Raw genomic sequence first — 16,307 nt, forward strand, 5'->3', positions numbered from 1 at the left:
TTGATGCTATATCGATGTTCTGAATATGAAATGTAGCACCTCTAAATCTACTGTACTGCTCTGTGGTCCTCTCATCCGTCTGACTGGATAGAGGAATCACAAACAGTTTAACAGCACTTTCACTCTCTTTCTCTGCATCACCACCTGGGGGGCCTAGTTTTCCCAAATCTGGCCCCCTGACTCCTGGCTGCAGATGATCTGATCGATTCCTATAATGCACTGCCCCCCCCCCCGATAAAATAAATACTCCGCTGCAATGGAGCCCTCACATATATTGTATGTGACATCATCTCGAATGAATTTAGTAGAAGAAGAACATCTCTTTCCCCTTTCCTCTTCATCGCTCTCCTCTCTTCACACCCAGTAGTAACTTTGGACCGCTGTCTAATGTATGCTAAGCTGCTGCTGCCATGGTAACCCCAGTGCAGGATTTAGACCCAGTTCAGGACTGGAAGTGAAGTGCTGAGCAGCCTTAACTGTAATCCCCCCCCCCTCAATCAACCTCCAAAAAAGATAACATACAGCAGCAAACATTTGCAAAAATAAAAACACAGACAGATGCACACACATGTGCAGCCAGTGACGCACACACTAATCCAGCGGTGGGAATGAACCCACATCATGCTGCCTTAGCAATAACGCTGGGGAGGGAAGCTACAGGCTACCTGGTGGAGTGACATGGGAACAGATGTAAGGCAGGAAGTATATTTCTGTGGATCTCGGAGAAGGCTGGTGGAGTCCGCATGCGATCAATGACTAACAGAAATAGTAAAGAAATGATTAAATGAGTCACCGCCTAAATTTCCATCTCGGCTTGCTCAGTGTGTCATAGGAGATCCCCGGGACGTGTTGGGAGATTAGTTTGGCTGAGAGCATAACAACAACTGAGATTGATTTGATGAGTGATCCTCCCAACAGCACCTGTTGGCCAATGAGAGAGCTGAAGTCCAGAGAAGCCCCCCGCCCCCCCTTCACCCTGACAGCAAAGACAAACGTCTGTTTGTTGTGTGTGCGTTTGTATCGCATGCACGTGTGACTGCTATATTTGTCCGAAAACATCCCTGGGAGGCGAGTCCATGTGTGTGAATGTTTGAGAGTGTATGTGTGTGTGCGATGACAGTGCACGGGTGTGTGGGTGTACAGCTGTAGCGATGACGTAACTGGCTGAAAGCTGATCCATTTGGCTCGTCGGTGGAGGCGGTGGTTCTTGGATTGGCTCATCCGCCAGCAACGGGGAATCTCAACGAGGGGTTTCCGGCGGTGGCTAGTAGTCACCCGAGTGGCTATGGGCTGATGGGGGTTAAATAGAGGGTGGGGTGGTGACTGTGCAAACTCACCCTATCGGCTGAGCTACGGCGCCACCCCCCCTCCTCTCCCCTCTGCATGCGCATACCCTGGTGTCATTTCTCCTTGAGGCATGGAGGAGGCCAAACCAGTTTCTCCAACTGTCAAAAACTGAGCGTTTTTCTCCCATACAGCGAGAGTAATGACACAGCGGAAGACACACACATGCACACAGAGCATAATAGGATAGACAGACAGACACACACACACACACACACACACACACACACACTCCATAGCCCCCCTACTCTGACTATAAACAAACTAGCATGCTCACCAAAACTACAACCTGAGGTGTGGTTCTTCTCTCCACAGACACACACTTTTCCTCCTCGCCTTACTCTGACGGAGGACGGGCCCGTCTGTCCCCTCGAGGGCGCACGTCGGCCTCGTTCCTCGCTCTTACCTGTCCAAGATGTCATGGCCGGATGTGGCTGTGGCTCCCAGCAGTCCGAGCGCTGCACTCCCCACCGCTGCGGCAGCCCCGCTGCCTGCCTCCATGATACTGACTCACTGCAATGAGCAGCCTGCCAGAAGAGCAGAGAGAGAGAGAGAGAGAGAGAGAGAGAGGGAGGGAGGGGGAGGGAAGGGGAGGATGTGAAGAGGTAGATCAGGGGGGAGAAATACGAATGAGATTTAAGAAATCACATGTAGAGACAAGAGAGGGAGGATGACGGAGGAGGAAAAAAAGTGGGGAATAATGAGAGGGGAGGAAGGACTGTGGTAAAGAGGAAAAGGAACGGGAAGACTGGCATGGGAGAAGGATGAGAGGGCAGGGAGGAAGAAGAAAAAATCATTAATTGTGTGTGTAGTCTATCGATCAAATAAGTCATGCTGATGGAGCTTTGCAAAGCAGGATTTCACTTCGGTGTTAACACATGGAGATTCTGGCACGCACGGCGCTCTGTGATTAACAGTCAGACACCAACATTGGCCGCCGTGATATCCTCCGCTCTCTATTTCAACCCAGAACATCAATGGTTTAAACTTTTGTTTTTCTCAAACCAATCCCTTGTTTTATGAAAAATGCCATTTTCTCTATCTCATATAGAAGCAGCACTGTATCTAGACCATGTGTATAAGAAGTGGACGTAGTCATCGGGACGTCACCTATTGCTTTGTGGACTGCTGTATTGCAGCCTCGAGTTCTGAGATTTTGCCGTCAACATCTTGTATTACAGCCGTCGCCATGTTGGTTTCTTGCACCCGATAAAGGGAAGTTACCATATTTGATATGTGGAGGAGTGACAGAGACGTCGTATATGGTTCTGGTAGCAGCAGAGACCTGTCAATCACAGTGTAGCCCTGCCCTAAAGCATCCCCTGCTTTATGGTCTGTTTGACTCTAAATGGACCAAAATGTACTAAATAAGGGATTCCCAAAGTGGGGTGCGCGAGCTGCCTCTAGGGGGTGCGCGAGAGGAAAAGTGTAATGGCGGTCTGATGGTGTAATAATATTAAATATAAAAAAAAAAATGTAATTTTAATTTAAAAACTGTCAGGTGGGACATCTGAAGCTATCAGTCGTAAAAGAGGAGAGAGAGAGAGAGGAATCGGAGGCGAGGGGAACGGAGAGGTGCGTTGGGGGGAGACCGGGAGAAGAAATCCAGCCAGAGTCAGAGGAAGATGAGACGGAGGAGACCGGAAAGGAGGAAGGGATAGCACAGACAAATCGGGAGCACATCGGCCCATCGCGGAGTCAAGGTGAAAAAAGAGGAAACGAGGGTGAGCATCAGACTGGGAAAAAAGAGGAAATATGATGAAAAGTATCTGTGTCTGGGCTTCACTTGGATTGGCAACGCAGATTGCCCAAAGCCACAGTGCGTGGTGTGCAGTGAGGTTCTGGCTAACAGTCTGAAGCTCTTATTTACGTCGCCACCTGAACACCAAGCATGCCAGTGCAAGTCAAACGCCCCTTACATTGTTTATATCGAAATCGGAGGAGTTACAAAACAGCCAAAAACAACTGGAGTCTCATTCATGTGTTGGTCTATAAATGACGCACTACGGGCTTCATATCTGGTTACAGAATAGCGAGAAAGGGGCTACCGCACACAATCGCAGAAGACGTGAGCTCGCCAGCTGCCAGAGAGATGGTGGAATGTATGATTGGGGAGAAAGAAGCAAAAAAGTTGGACATGATCCCGGTGTCCAACAACACTGTGTCGCTGCATCGATGCTTTGTCCGAAGACATCCTGGCTACATTAGTCGCTCATTGATTGTAAATTAAATGTGATAATCTGCCTCTGAGCCTGTGCGTGTGTGCTCGCATCCGTATTGCTCTTTAAAAGTGACGCCTTGTGTCACTGAAAGTTATTGAAACTTTGTTGCAGTGTTTCAGGGCGTTTTCACACCTTCAGTTCGTTTGCTTTGTTGCACTTGCTCCTTTGTTCGGTTTGTGTTCACACTGCAACATTTAACAGCGGACTAAATCTTGTAAACAAATGCCACGCGCGAGCAAACTGTTCTCTCATTGGTCCGATTCTTATGCGGCTATGAAGGCGTAAAAGGCTCTGTTGCTTCTTTTTTTTTTTTTTTATTAAGGGGGGGGGGGGGGGTGCGCGCGAACCCGGTCGGGATGTAGAAGGGGGTGCGCGGCCTAAAAAGTTTGGGAACCGCTGCTCTAGAACAAACTGCGTCACACGCATGTGCACTAGTTAACTCAGGACTTAACACACTCCCCTTTCTCTTTAAAGAAAAACAGTCACAAAAACAAACATTTGTTTTTTAGAACCTTAAACATATAAACACAGGTTTAAACTTGCAATTTTAATGACTAGAGTTTGAGGGTAGTAAGGCTTTTGTTGATTAGCTCGTTTAGCCTTTAAGTTGCCATACACCTTCGCTGAGAGCCCTCAGCAGAACAAGTGCAGATGTCCCCTTCTTAGTCAAGCAGTCAGCGAGCTGTTCCTTGGAGGCTGACCACATAATCTGCTGGATGGTCCCAGAGTGGACGAGCTCCTTGACGCTGCTGATTTCGAGGTGGAGTCTCTTTTCAGTGACTGTTTTGGTGGACTTGACAGCATCAAGAAGAGAGTGATTGTCCGTTACACACACAATGGGCAAATTGTTCCGTGTGCAATCACCTGTGGTAAGTTCTGAGTAGAGTGTAGCCAAAAAGACTGCACTGTCAATGCCATCTGCAAGTGCCAAAGTCTCTCCTGCTAAGGTGCTTCGGACAACTCTCCTGATCCTCTTTGACTGCCAGCATATGGGTGAAAATCTTCCATTCTCTCCCATAAGCACGACCAGGTGTCTGCCTTGAGTGCCTCCGTCTGGAAGGTTTCCCATCGAGGAATCACTGAACACCACTAGTTTCAGCGAGCTGTCTCTTCCCAAGTGCTGAAACCTCAAGATCACCTCTTCTGATCTCAGTTTCCTGACAAGTTTGTTTGCAGAGTGCAGAGTCTGAACAGTAGCATGCTTTACACTTGATGCTAGGATGGATATGTCACACATTATGTCGGGTCTACTCTGCCTTGCTACCCACAATATTTGGCCAATCTTCGACTTTAACATGTCAGTCTCAGTGTCTGTTAGAGGAGCCTCTCGCTGTGTGGCTCTGTTGGGGTCCACAGGAATGGGTTGTAGATTCTTTATGTAGATACTTTGTTGCACTTGTATCTCATCCTCTAAAGTGTGAACCTCCATTCCAATGTAGCTGAAGCTGTTGTGCTCTTCACGTCCAACTTGAAAAGCAACTTTCAAGTGAGGGATGACTGTTGTGGAGAATGTTTCTGAACCACCCCAGATGAAATCATCCACGTGACAAGCAAGGAGTCCCATCACATTGCAGGAGTCATCCACCCAGTAGAACACTGCTGGATCAACTCGTGACACAGTAGCTCCCAACTGCTGCATAGTGTCTTTCACTCTGTTGTACCAATACAGAGACGCATCTGCAAGGCCATAAACACACTTTTTTAACTTCCATAGAATTCCCTTGCTCTGAGCTTCTTGGGGAGGACGGATATAGACATTTCGGGTTAACGCTTTGCCTTGTAAAAAGGCTGCTTTAATGTCCATAGAGTTTAGCTGCCATTTCTTTTGACATATCACTGCCATAATCATTTTTAGAGACTCCGAGGCACATGTAGGTGAGTCTTTAGGGAGCTCCTGAGTGTTCATTTCTTCAAAGCCTCTTGCAACTAATCTCGCTTTAGGTACAACACCATCAGGTGTCTCCTTGAGTGTGCACACCCACCTCGTAGAGATGAATTTCTGGCCTTCATCATTCACCTCTTCAAACACATCATTATTTCCTTCTTCACTTTCATCAGGATTTCAGTGAGTGTTTGATTATGCCTTTCCAAAAGCCCATTGCTCCATGGGCTGTAAGCTGCAGTTGTTTTCACTTCAATGTTGAAGCTTTCAGCCATGTTCCTCATATCTTCGTTGTTGAATTCACCCCCATTGTCACGGAACAGTCTGCGTGGAGGACCATGAACACTTATCCAGCAATGTATAAAGTGCTTCACAATCTCTTTGGGTTTCTTGGTGGTGACGATACTCCCTGCACTGAATCGTGTGAAGTGGTCAATTGCATGCAGATACCACACTCCCGGCTCTAGCTCATGCAAATCCACAGCTACAGTTTCATTGTAGGTTGAGGCCATGGGCAAACCCACTGCAGGCTTTGGCTTTGGTTTGCTATATCTGATGCACGTCTCACAATTCTTTACAATGTCCTTAAGGATTGTGGTGCATTCATCATCAGCATTACCCGAGCAGGCCAGTAGTTTTTTCAGTCTGTCAACAGAGGCGTGTCCAAATTGCTTGTGTAGTTCCAACAGAACTTTCTGTTTTTCTTTTGTTGTCATGTTTTCTGTCACAGTGAGAATGTCATCCTCATTCTGGAGCTCATGTTCATCTGGGTTACTCACATCTCTGATGTTCACACAGTAATGTCCTGAAGATGTTAGTTCAAGTTTCACTGGCTGTTTAAACATTGTGGCTTTGTCATTTTCAATGTCTAAAACAGCACCTGCTCTTTTCAGTGAAGTTTTGCTTAAAAGCAATGGGATATTTACTGGGACCACTTCTGTTTCAATGTGACATCTAGTCTGTCCTATCATGGCTGGGATTTTCACTTTCTTTGTAGAATGAACAACTCTCCCATCACCAAACTTGAATGATCTTATACTCTTTGTGTCCCCCATTTTCAGTAACTCACGTTGTGTTAGTCCACTCATGTAATGATCAAGCCATTTTTCTCCACACACAGTTCTAGTGCAAGCTGTGTCAATGACGGCTGATCCTAGAGACTCCACCATGAATATCTCTGTGTCAGACAACGATTCTTTTGACAACAAAGTAATGTTGCATTCTTCAACATCTGTCACTTTATCATCCTCTGTTAATTTTGCATGTTCATTTTTGTGAGGACAATCTTTTGCCCAGTGATATGTGCTTTGGCAGACTGCACATCTTGATCTTCTCCCGTATCTGTCCAGTGGATTCGTCCCTTGAACAGCCGTATGGATCTGTGGGCTTGACCTGACATTACTTTCACGTTTGCCAGTAAACCGTGTGTAGTAGGCACAGTCAGCAGCACCCCCACACACACAGAGGTCAACAGCTCCCTCTTGTGGAGAATTATCGCCAAATACTCTTTTCAAGCCTGACTTCATGTTTACAAACGATAGGTTTGGACACGCGGTAAGCGCTAATTGTTTGTCTTTAACATTAAGTCCTGCAGTATCAAGTAGCTTGAAAGCTAACACAGCATCTGGAAGCTCCATCTTGAACTTACGTATTCTGTTGTACCGGCGCTCAAACTCGACAATGTAATCGAGAGAAGTACATTCATTCCTTCGTCGTTCAAATCCACTGCGGCAATTTCTACTGCACTTTCCCTCGCTCTTCCCGTCAGCGATAAAGCGACCGCCAAGGCCTGCTTCTTCTCCTTGAGGTCCGTCACCAGCCTCCAAATTTCAACCTCATTTTTCCAGCTCTCGTAGGACTTCTTCTCGTCAAACGGCGGCGGAACTTTGTAATTGCCAGCCGCCATCCTCTGCTACCATGTTAACTCAATAAATCCAGCGACAACTGTACATGTTTCAGACTACTTTAATACGTATCCACGAACAACTGTTACACGTCTTCCGTTCCTCTAGAACAAACTGCGTCACACCCAATGTTCCCTCTAATTTTTCATGTGTCTGGGCATACACACAAGCTCCCTGAGCACACTGAGGACCACTGTGAGCAACATCAGATGTGCACGCTGTGGCCACACACCAGTATCACACCTGTTCAAAACCTTGGATCATAGCAAGTTACATGGCTTATTAAAAGAATCAAATTACAGCAGCAATTTTCACTAGTTTACTTTTAATATAAGTGATTTGACAAACTTTAAAGGAAAAAGACAAAAATCTTGTTGTTCATGAGATGTGTAGTATGTTTTATGTGAGAGTCTTGCTTGGCCATGGGAATAGTCCTGCTTTGGCCTGTGTGAGGTCCTGTTGTGGCCTGTGTGAGGGTCCTGTTCTGGAAGAAATGATACATATACACCTTTCAGACATAACATTTTGTTCACATTAAAACATTCACATTTTGCACAATGACGTGTGCTGTAGCTTGTGATACAGTGTAAATTCCTGTAACTCTGTCTGTAAAATATGTAATTACTCAGTTTTTTATTATCATTTCTACTACCCATAAATGATCTAGTAGTAACATAATTGAATGATTAATATCCATAAGTAAAAAATCTTAATAAATGTCACGAGAATATGCACAAATCTGACTTAAATTTTACCTTATTTTTCACGTCTGTCCTTCTCACTTCTCCAATGGTTGTACACTTTGTCCAGGTTGATGGATTCGTCTGCTTCTTGCTTTGACTTTATGCGCATCAGCTGGTCCAAATGTGCCACTTCAAGACGATTTCTGGATGCTGTTTTGATTTTATTTTTATTTTTTTCTGCTGAATGTGACGCTTGAGGTAGTCCAACTTCCATTCAGTCCACATTTTTCCCTCGGAAAACTCATTTGCTACTTTAGCTTCGCTGCATGTTTTGCAGAGTAGACCCTTCCCCCTCGAAAAAGAAGAAATCTCACCCAGTTTCACCGCTTGTTCTTCTATTTGAACATACTCCGACAGCCATTCCATCTTAAAAGAACCACATTTCTTTTTTCCAATGGCTTGGTGAGTGGATGTGTCGCTGCCCGTTCGTTTCGCCATGATAAGGGGTTAGCATTTGCGTCTCGTAACTCCGCCGCACTGTTGTTAGCTAGCTAACCTGCACGGCGCGAATGGGCAGGGCAATAGTGTCAATGCTATGATTGGCTGCGTAGCGTAAGTGAACCGAATCGTATCATTGGCTGGACACCTGTCACTCACTGAGTTACGTTGCAAAATAGTACAGAAAACAAAATTATTATTATTATTATTATTATTGGTTTAATTGATTAGATAAGATTAGGACTAATATTAGATATTAATTAATACGTTTATGTTGAATTTTATTTTATGCGCTGCATAGATTTTCTTGTGCGCTGAGAATGTGCGAGCAGTGCGCGATTGCTCAAGCGCGCAGCTTAGAGGGAACATTGGTCACACCCATGCGCACTGGTTAACTCAGGACTTAAAACATTCTATACTTTTAAGGAAAGTATAGTCATGCTACCGATTGTACATCAAACCATGCTAATTATGATTTACTGTTGAACCTGTTAAGATGTTAGTGCCGAAATGATTATGACACAATGATGACGTCAGGGGGCGTTAACTCTTTATGTAGACCTCACCTGAGGACGTGCAGGTGTGTTCGTTCGACTAGAGAGCGGAAGGGCTAACTATTTTCAGCCGCATTACGAAACCGCATTATGAGACAAAGCGGGATTTTCTGTTTAAGATGACTTCCATGTATGCTTCTGATGCTGTTCTGGAATAAAAGAAAGTTTTGAAGTGACACTATGAGAGAATGCGCGTTAATCGACCGACCGCTCCTACAATAAGTTGAAAATACCCCATCAGGACGCCAGTCAACGTGGACATGAGAGAAGGAGGCCCAGAGTCACTGTCGTTTGGATTGATCTGGACTGCGGCCAGAATGTGATTTCACCGGTACCGTGAGTAAACGAGTGGATGCGCTGTTTTCTGAACCTGGTTAAGATCAAACATTAAAGCTGACAAAGGAAACTAAGGAAATGTTCGATGAGCAGACAAATAAATCCACAAACTGCCTTTAAATTACAAAACCACTGAAACTATAAACGGCAGGACGCTGATCAATATCGCTGCACGGAAACGGAAACAAAGCACAGCCGTGCGCATGAAAATAAATAAATAGAGAAGTAACCGAAAAACTAACGAATATTCCAACAAAAGGTGTCGGAATTACTTGGAAAAAAACCCTACAAACGAATATTAAAGGCTGAGAGCGAACTGATGGCAGAAGGAAGTGAACGGGCAGTCACTGAAGCCGGTGTTACTGAGATGGACGCCGCACAACAAAGGAAAGCGTTTAAATCACTCAGCGCAACACGTAGAGGGAAACTCTCACACTGTATACGGAAAATGAATGAGATAAAAACAATGATGAAAGACGGTGCTGATGTTGATGATGTTAACGAAGCTGCAAATGAATTTCTAAGACTGCTGGATGAATTTAAAGTGTCTCATGAATCTGTTCAGTTATTGCTGCCTGAGGATGTGAGAATGAATGAAACTTTGGACTGGTATGAGCCAAAAATGGCTGATTACGAAGCTTCTATGGCTAAAGTGGATCAATGGTTAACACCTCAGCCGGACCCACAGACTCTTGTGCAGGCTGGGGACAGTGTCTCGCAGATTGGCTCAAGGAGTTCGAAAGGTTCCAAAAGTTCCAAATCTTCATCTGTGGTTTCAGCATGCATGAAGGTAGCTGCAGACAAAGCTGTTCTGCAGGCCAGAGCTGAAGCTCTTAAAAAGAAACATGAGCTGGAAACGGAGATGCATCAGCTGGGTTTAAAAATGGAAACGGAGAAGCATCAACTAAGTTAAAGAATGGAATCTCTAGACTTGGAAGCAAACATTGCTGCAGCTGATGCGAGGCTAAAGGCTCTGGAGGAATTTGAAAATAATGAAGCATCAGAACCCGGAAAAGAAAGGGAACAACGGATAAATGCATCTGACAAAACCGAAGAAAGCCTATCACAGCTGGAGTATGCACGGATGGGAACCATACCTAAAACACCATTACAGAGATTGATGCACGTTCGGTACCGACCACTAACTGGAATCACAAGACCGTCTGAACAACAACCAAGAGCAACAAACCCTCACACAAGCAGAGCTGTGGTTTCTGATGGACCACGCAGACGAGGCGAATCCACTCCCAGAAGTGAAATAGCTCAGAGCATCGATCTCACAAACATTATACAAAGACAGACAGACTTAACGGACCTGCTAGTGATGCAGCAGAAAGAATCTAAACTCCCAAGAAGGGAGGTTCCGGTGTTTGACGGCGATCCTCTCGCTTTCAGGCCATTTATGAAGGCTTTTAAGCACAACATCGAGGACAAAACCAACAGTGACGAGGATCGACTGTACTTCCTGGAACAGTATACTGCTGGACAGCCAAAGGAACTAGTTCAAAGCTGCTTTCACATGAACGCCACGACTGGTTACGAGGAAGCAAAGCGCCTGCTTAAATATCACTTTGGTGATGATTTCAAAGTCATATCTGCATACGTTGAAAAGGCTTTGAACTGGAACCAAATACGAACAGATGATGGAAAGGCACTTCATAGCTACGCCCTCTATCTAAGAGGCTGTGGTAATGCAGTTCAGGACCTCCCATACAGGTCAGAGCTGGACTCGCCATCTAACATGAAAAGACTTGTTTTCAAACTCCCATTTAAACTTGGAGAGAAATGGCGGTCTGCTGTATGTGACATCACTGAAAGAACACAGCAGAGACCTACATTCCATGACCTTGTTCGGTTTATGGAAAAACAGGTCAGAATCATTAAAAATCCCGTCTTCGGGGATATCCAGGACCCTGCCGGAAGCACAAATGAGAGAATATCCAAAAGAGACTTACCCTCAAGCCCTGTGCTTTTTGTAAAGGAAATCATGTGATGGAAACATGTGAAATAATAGCAAAGATTCCCCATAAGGAGAAAATTGAGCTGCTAAAGAAAAATGGACTGTGTTTTGCCTGCTTGGTCAAAGGTCATATGAGTAAAGAATGCAAGAAACGTCTCGTGTCGTTCCTGTGAGAAGAAACATCCCACGGTCTTGCATATAGAGAACTTTACTCCAGGAAGTACCAAGCCAGCAGCTAAGCATGACTCAGACACCAGGAGCAATTACATTGCTAGAGTTTCATCAGCAGCCCAAACAGTGGACAGAACCACAGACTACAAGTTAGCAGTGGTACCTGTAAAGATAAAGGCACATAAAGGCAGCTGTTTGATAGAAACCTATGCGTTTCTAGACCCTGGAAGCACTGCTACCTTTGTCACGGAAAACCTGATGGAACAGTTGTCCGTCCGAGGAAAGAAAACAGAGATCTTACTCCGAACAATGGGTCATGAAAAGCCTGTGAAAACCCAAGCAATAAGAGTACTGGAAGTATGCAGCCTGGATGGCAACAGCTTCATAGAGCTTCCTGAAGTCTTCACACAAGATGCCATTCCTGTCAGTCAAGAGAACATTCCTACAGAAATGGACATAAAAGGATGCTCTTATCTAAAGGAGGTCCAACTAAGAACCATCAAGGCAGAGGTAGGCCTATTGATCGGTGCAAATGTCCCAAAGGCTATGGAGCCACTGAGAGTGATCAATAGCCAAGGGGAGGGGCCCTACGCAGTCCTAACAAGCCTAGGTTGGACTATAAATGGACCACTCTGCAGTACTGCACCTATGGATGAGCATGGTCGACCACAGATAACGTCCAATAGAATATCAGTGGCCAAGCTGGAAGAGCTCCTGATACACCAATATAACCAGGACTTCTCAGAGTTGGCCTACAATGAAAAACAAGAACACTCATTTGAAGATAAGAAATTCCTACAAGTGATGAACAACTCGGTCAAAAGGAAAGAAGGCCACTACGAAATAAGACTTCCGTTCCGCCAGGATAACATCAGCCTGCCAAACAACAGGAAAATGGCGGAACAAAGAGTATTAAATCTTGCCTGCAGATTCCAGAAAGATGAAGCCTTTCGGAAAGACTATAATGGCTTCATGAGTGATGTCTTGAGGAAAGGACATGCAGAAAAAGTGCCAGAGTATGTAGACGACTGCCTCAAATCTGTCCGAAGCGAGAGCCAGGCGATCTGTCTGGTGAAAGAGCTCAGATCAGTATGCACCACAGGTGGATTTAGACTCATCAAATGGACCAGTAACAGTCGAGCAGTCCTTGCCTCTGTTCCAGCTGAAGAGAGGGCAAAAGAGGTCAAAGATCTAGACCTCGACAAAGACAAACTGCCCATAGAAAGGGCTCTTGGCATGCGGTGGGACATTGAGTCAGACACGTTCTTCTTCTCGATCACCCCGAAACAACAATCGGTCACCCGCAGAAGCATTTTGTCTGTGTTGAACTCAGTATACGATCCTCTTGGGTTCATAGGACCAGTCATGCTGACAGGGAAAGGAATACTGCAGGACCTGTGCAAGCTGAATTGTGGATGGGATGAATCGATACCAACTGCTTACACAGAGAGATGGAAGGAGTGGCTTAAAGATCTTAACCTGATTTCCAGTCTAAGAATCAAGAGATGCTTTAAGCCACCAGATTTTGAAGTTACTAGAGCACAGATGCACCACTTCTGCGATGCAAGTGAAAGAGGTTACGGGATAGTCAGCTATTTGAAGCTGACCAGTAACAACGGACTACCTCACATGATGTTTGTGATCGGGAAGGCAAGAGTTGCACCTTTAAAAGGTGGTGACAATCCCAAGACTGGAGCTTGCCAGTGCAGTCCTCGCTGCTAGGATGGACAGGATGTTAAGGAGAGAGCTCGAGTCAACCCTCGGAGACTCAGTTTTCTGGACCGACAGCACCGCCGTATTAAAATATATCCAAAATGACACCAGAAGGTTTCAGACCTACGTGGCTAACAGAGTGACCACTATTCGGGATCTGACACACACAGGCCAATGGCGCCACATAAAGACTGGACTCAACCCTGCAGACAATGCATCAAGAGGCATGAAAGCTGAGAAGTTCCTTCAAGAGGGACACTGGCTGAGGGGTCCAAATTTTCTGATGCAACCGGAAACAGACTGGCCAGTGATCCGGGTACCACCCACACTGTCCGACAGTGACCCGGAGGTCAGGAAGGTGGCTGGAGCTTTCACTACAAGTGCACTGCAGATTCAAAGTCCACTGACTCGTCTTATTGAGCACTTCTCATCATGGGACAAATTGATTCGATCATCAGCCTGGCTCTTAAAATTCAAAGAACGTCTGAGACAATTGAACCTAAAAAAGAAAAAAAAAAGTGTGACTCAGACCCACCTAGGTCACGGCTGTCTGTGGAGGATTTAGGCAAGGCCGAACAATCACTTGTGTCCTACGTTCAACAACAATCCTTCCAAGATGAGGTGACCGCTCTACAAAAGGGATTACCCATAAAGAAAAACAGTAGGATCTACAGACTAGATCCAATCCTCCAACAGGGAATCCTGAGAGTTGGCGGCAGACTAAGCAAGCTGGCAAGGCCAGAGGAAACCAAACATCCTGCCATTCTGCCCAAGGACAATCACCTGTCAAAGATACTGCTACACCACACACACGCCTCAATGGGTCATTGTGGAAGAAAGCAAATGATCGCAAAACTTGGAACAAAATACTGGATCCTTCGAGCAAATTCCGCTGCAAGAAGGATAACACGGGATTGTGTACTCTGCAGGAGATGGCATGGCACCGCAATGACACAAAAGATGTCCGTCCTACCTCTTCACAGGATAACACCTGACTTGCCACCCTTGACCCATACGGGACTGGACTACTTTGGCCCCATAGAAGTCAAGCGTGGCCGCAGCAAAGTAAAAAGATATGGAGCCTTGTTTACGTGCCTTGCATGCAGAGCCGTACACCTGGAGATGGCCTACTTAATGGATACAGACTCCTGCATTTCTGCACTCCGACGTTTTATCTGCAGACGAGGCCAAGTGAAGGAGATTGTTTCTGACAACGGCACAAATTTCGTTGGGACAGAACGAGAGCTTCGCGAAGCATTTACCCACCTTGACCTCAGCAAAATCCAGCATTCGATGGACGCTGTAGGTATCAAATGGACATTCAATCCACCCTATGGTCCTCATCATGGAGGTGTATGGGAGCGGCTCATCCGGATAATCAAAAAGATTCTCTACTCCATCACGAGGGAACAGACACTGGATGACGAAAGTCTCCAAACAGCTCTATGCGAAGTAGAGGCAATCATGAATGACCAGCCCATCACAGTCCTATCTCAGGATGTGAAAGATCCAGAACCCCTGACACCCAACCACTTGCTTCAAATGAAGCGAATGCCGACTCTTCCACCTGGACTCTTTGACAAAAGTGACACCTATTCCAGAAGAAGATGGAAACAGACCCAATATAAAGCTGATCTCTTCTGGAAACGCTGGACACGAGAGTACCTCCCATTGCTACAGGAGAGGCAGAAATGGAATGAAACTAAAAGGAATCTAAAGCATGGAGACATAGTGCTGATCATTGATGAGAGCTCACCACGCAACTCCTGGCCCATGGGCAGAATCACGGAACTCTTCCCCGACAAAAGAGGACATGTACGTTGAGTCAAGATCAGGACACAAAATGGCCCATCACAAAGCTGTGCCTTCTACAGAACATGACTTGATGAGACAAGTCCCTTTTGCCCTTTTTCCTATTTGACACCTGAAGAGACTTTAGTTGAACCTTTTCTCTCTTTTTCCTTCTCCTTTTCTCAAGAACTTTTTTCGTTGAACCTTTTGCCGAAATGTTATGAACTTGTTTTGCGAAATGGACGAGCGGAAACTAAATGGATTACATTTTTTGGCTTATTTTTGAAATTCTATGGACACGTGATAGTCTTGAATATTGTCACAAAGGACTTAAGAATAGGCTTCCTATGTATAAATGTATGAATTGCCCTATACCGGTCAATTAGGGGCCGGAGTGTAGAAGCCATTACTCTGATTTGTGTTTTACCTGTACATTCTATACTCTTAAGGAAATTATAGTCATGCTACCGATTGTACATCAAACCATGCTAATTATGATTTACTGTTGAACCTGTTAAGATGTTACTGCCGAAATGATTATGACACAATGATGACGTCAGGGGGCGTTAACTCTTTATGTAGACCTCACCTGAGAACGTGCAGGTGTGTTCGTTCGACTAGAGAGCGGAAGGGCTAACTATTTTCAACCGCATTACGCATTACGCATTACGAAACCGCATTATGAGACAAAGCGGGCTTTTCTGTTTAAGATGACTTCCATGTATGCTTCTGATGCTGTTCTGGAATAAAAGAAAGTTTTGAAGTGACAATACGAGAGAATGCGCGTTAATCGACCGACCGCTCCTACACGTCTCCAGATATAATCCACTCACTGGATCTATGTTTGCTGGATCTCATACCTCATTGCACCCGTCTGGGTTTTTAAGGGCTATACATGCAAATCAGAGTCGGTACTACTCGAGTCCAGAGAGTGGCGGTCATGCACTGAAGCTGTTTGGGAGCAAACAAACAAAGTTTGCTGGATTTTTGTCTATTTGTTCTCTTTTTGTGTTTATTACTGGAGCAATAATGTCATAAAACAGAACACACTCATCAACGTCGGAGAAGGAAGCGTGGTGATTGGATTCATTCTTGGGGAGCGGACCTTGAAACGATCACCCAGCCAGACCTTCGGGTCCAAACACGACTGATAGTGGAGTCGAGAGGGTGGGGAGCCGCGATGGAAGCTAAGCTAACCCAGCTATTCCACCACTCAGTCTGCTCCTGGCTAATGTCCAGTTGCAGGAAC

General features: G+C 45.4%; 1 protein-coding gene across 4 annotated transcripts in view; it reads right to left on the minus strand.

Moving 5' to 3' along the window:
* Nucleotides 1-16,307, minus strand: part of arhgap32b (Rho GTPase activating protein 32b) — a gene marked incomplete at its 3' end in the record, with an annotated part of 173,871 nt that overhangs the window by 141,783 nt on the left and 15,781 nt on the right. For 3 of the 4 annotated variants that reach the window (XM_079283250.1, XM_079283248.1, XM_079283246.1), the window contains exon 1: nucleotides 1,622-1,846. The exons of the other annotated variant lie outside the window; for it this stretch is intronic. Of the gene's footprint in view, nucleotides 1-1,621; nucleotides 1,847-16,307 lie in introns of those variants that run through there. 4 annotated transcript variants of the gene reach the window in all.

Source organism: Melanostigma gelatinosum (genome assembly GCF_949748355.1).
Source record: "Melanostigma gelatinosum genome assembly, chromosome: 14".
NCBI lineage: Eukaryota > Metazoa > Chordata > Actinopteri > Perciformes > Zoarcidae > Melanostigma > Melanostigma gelatinosum.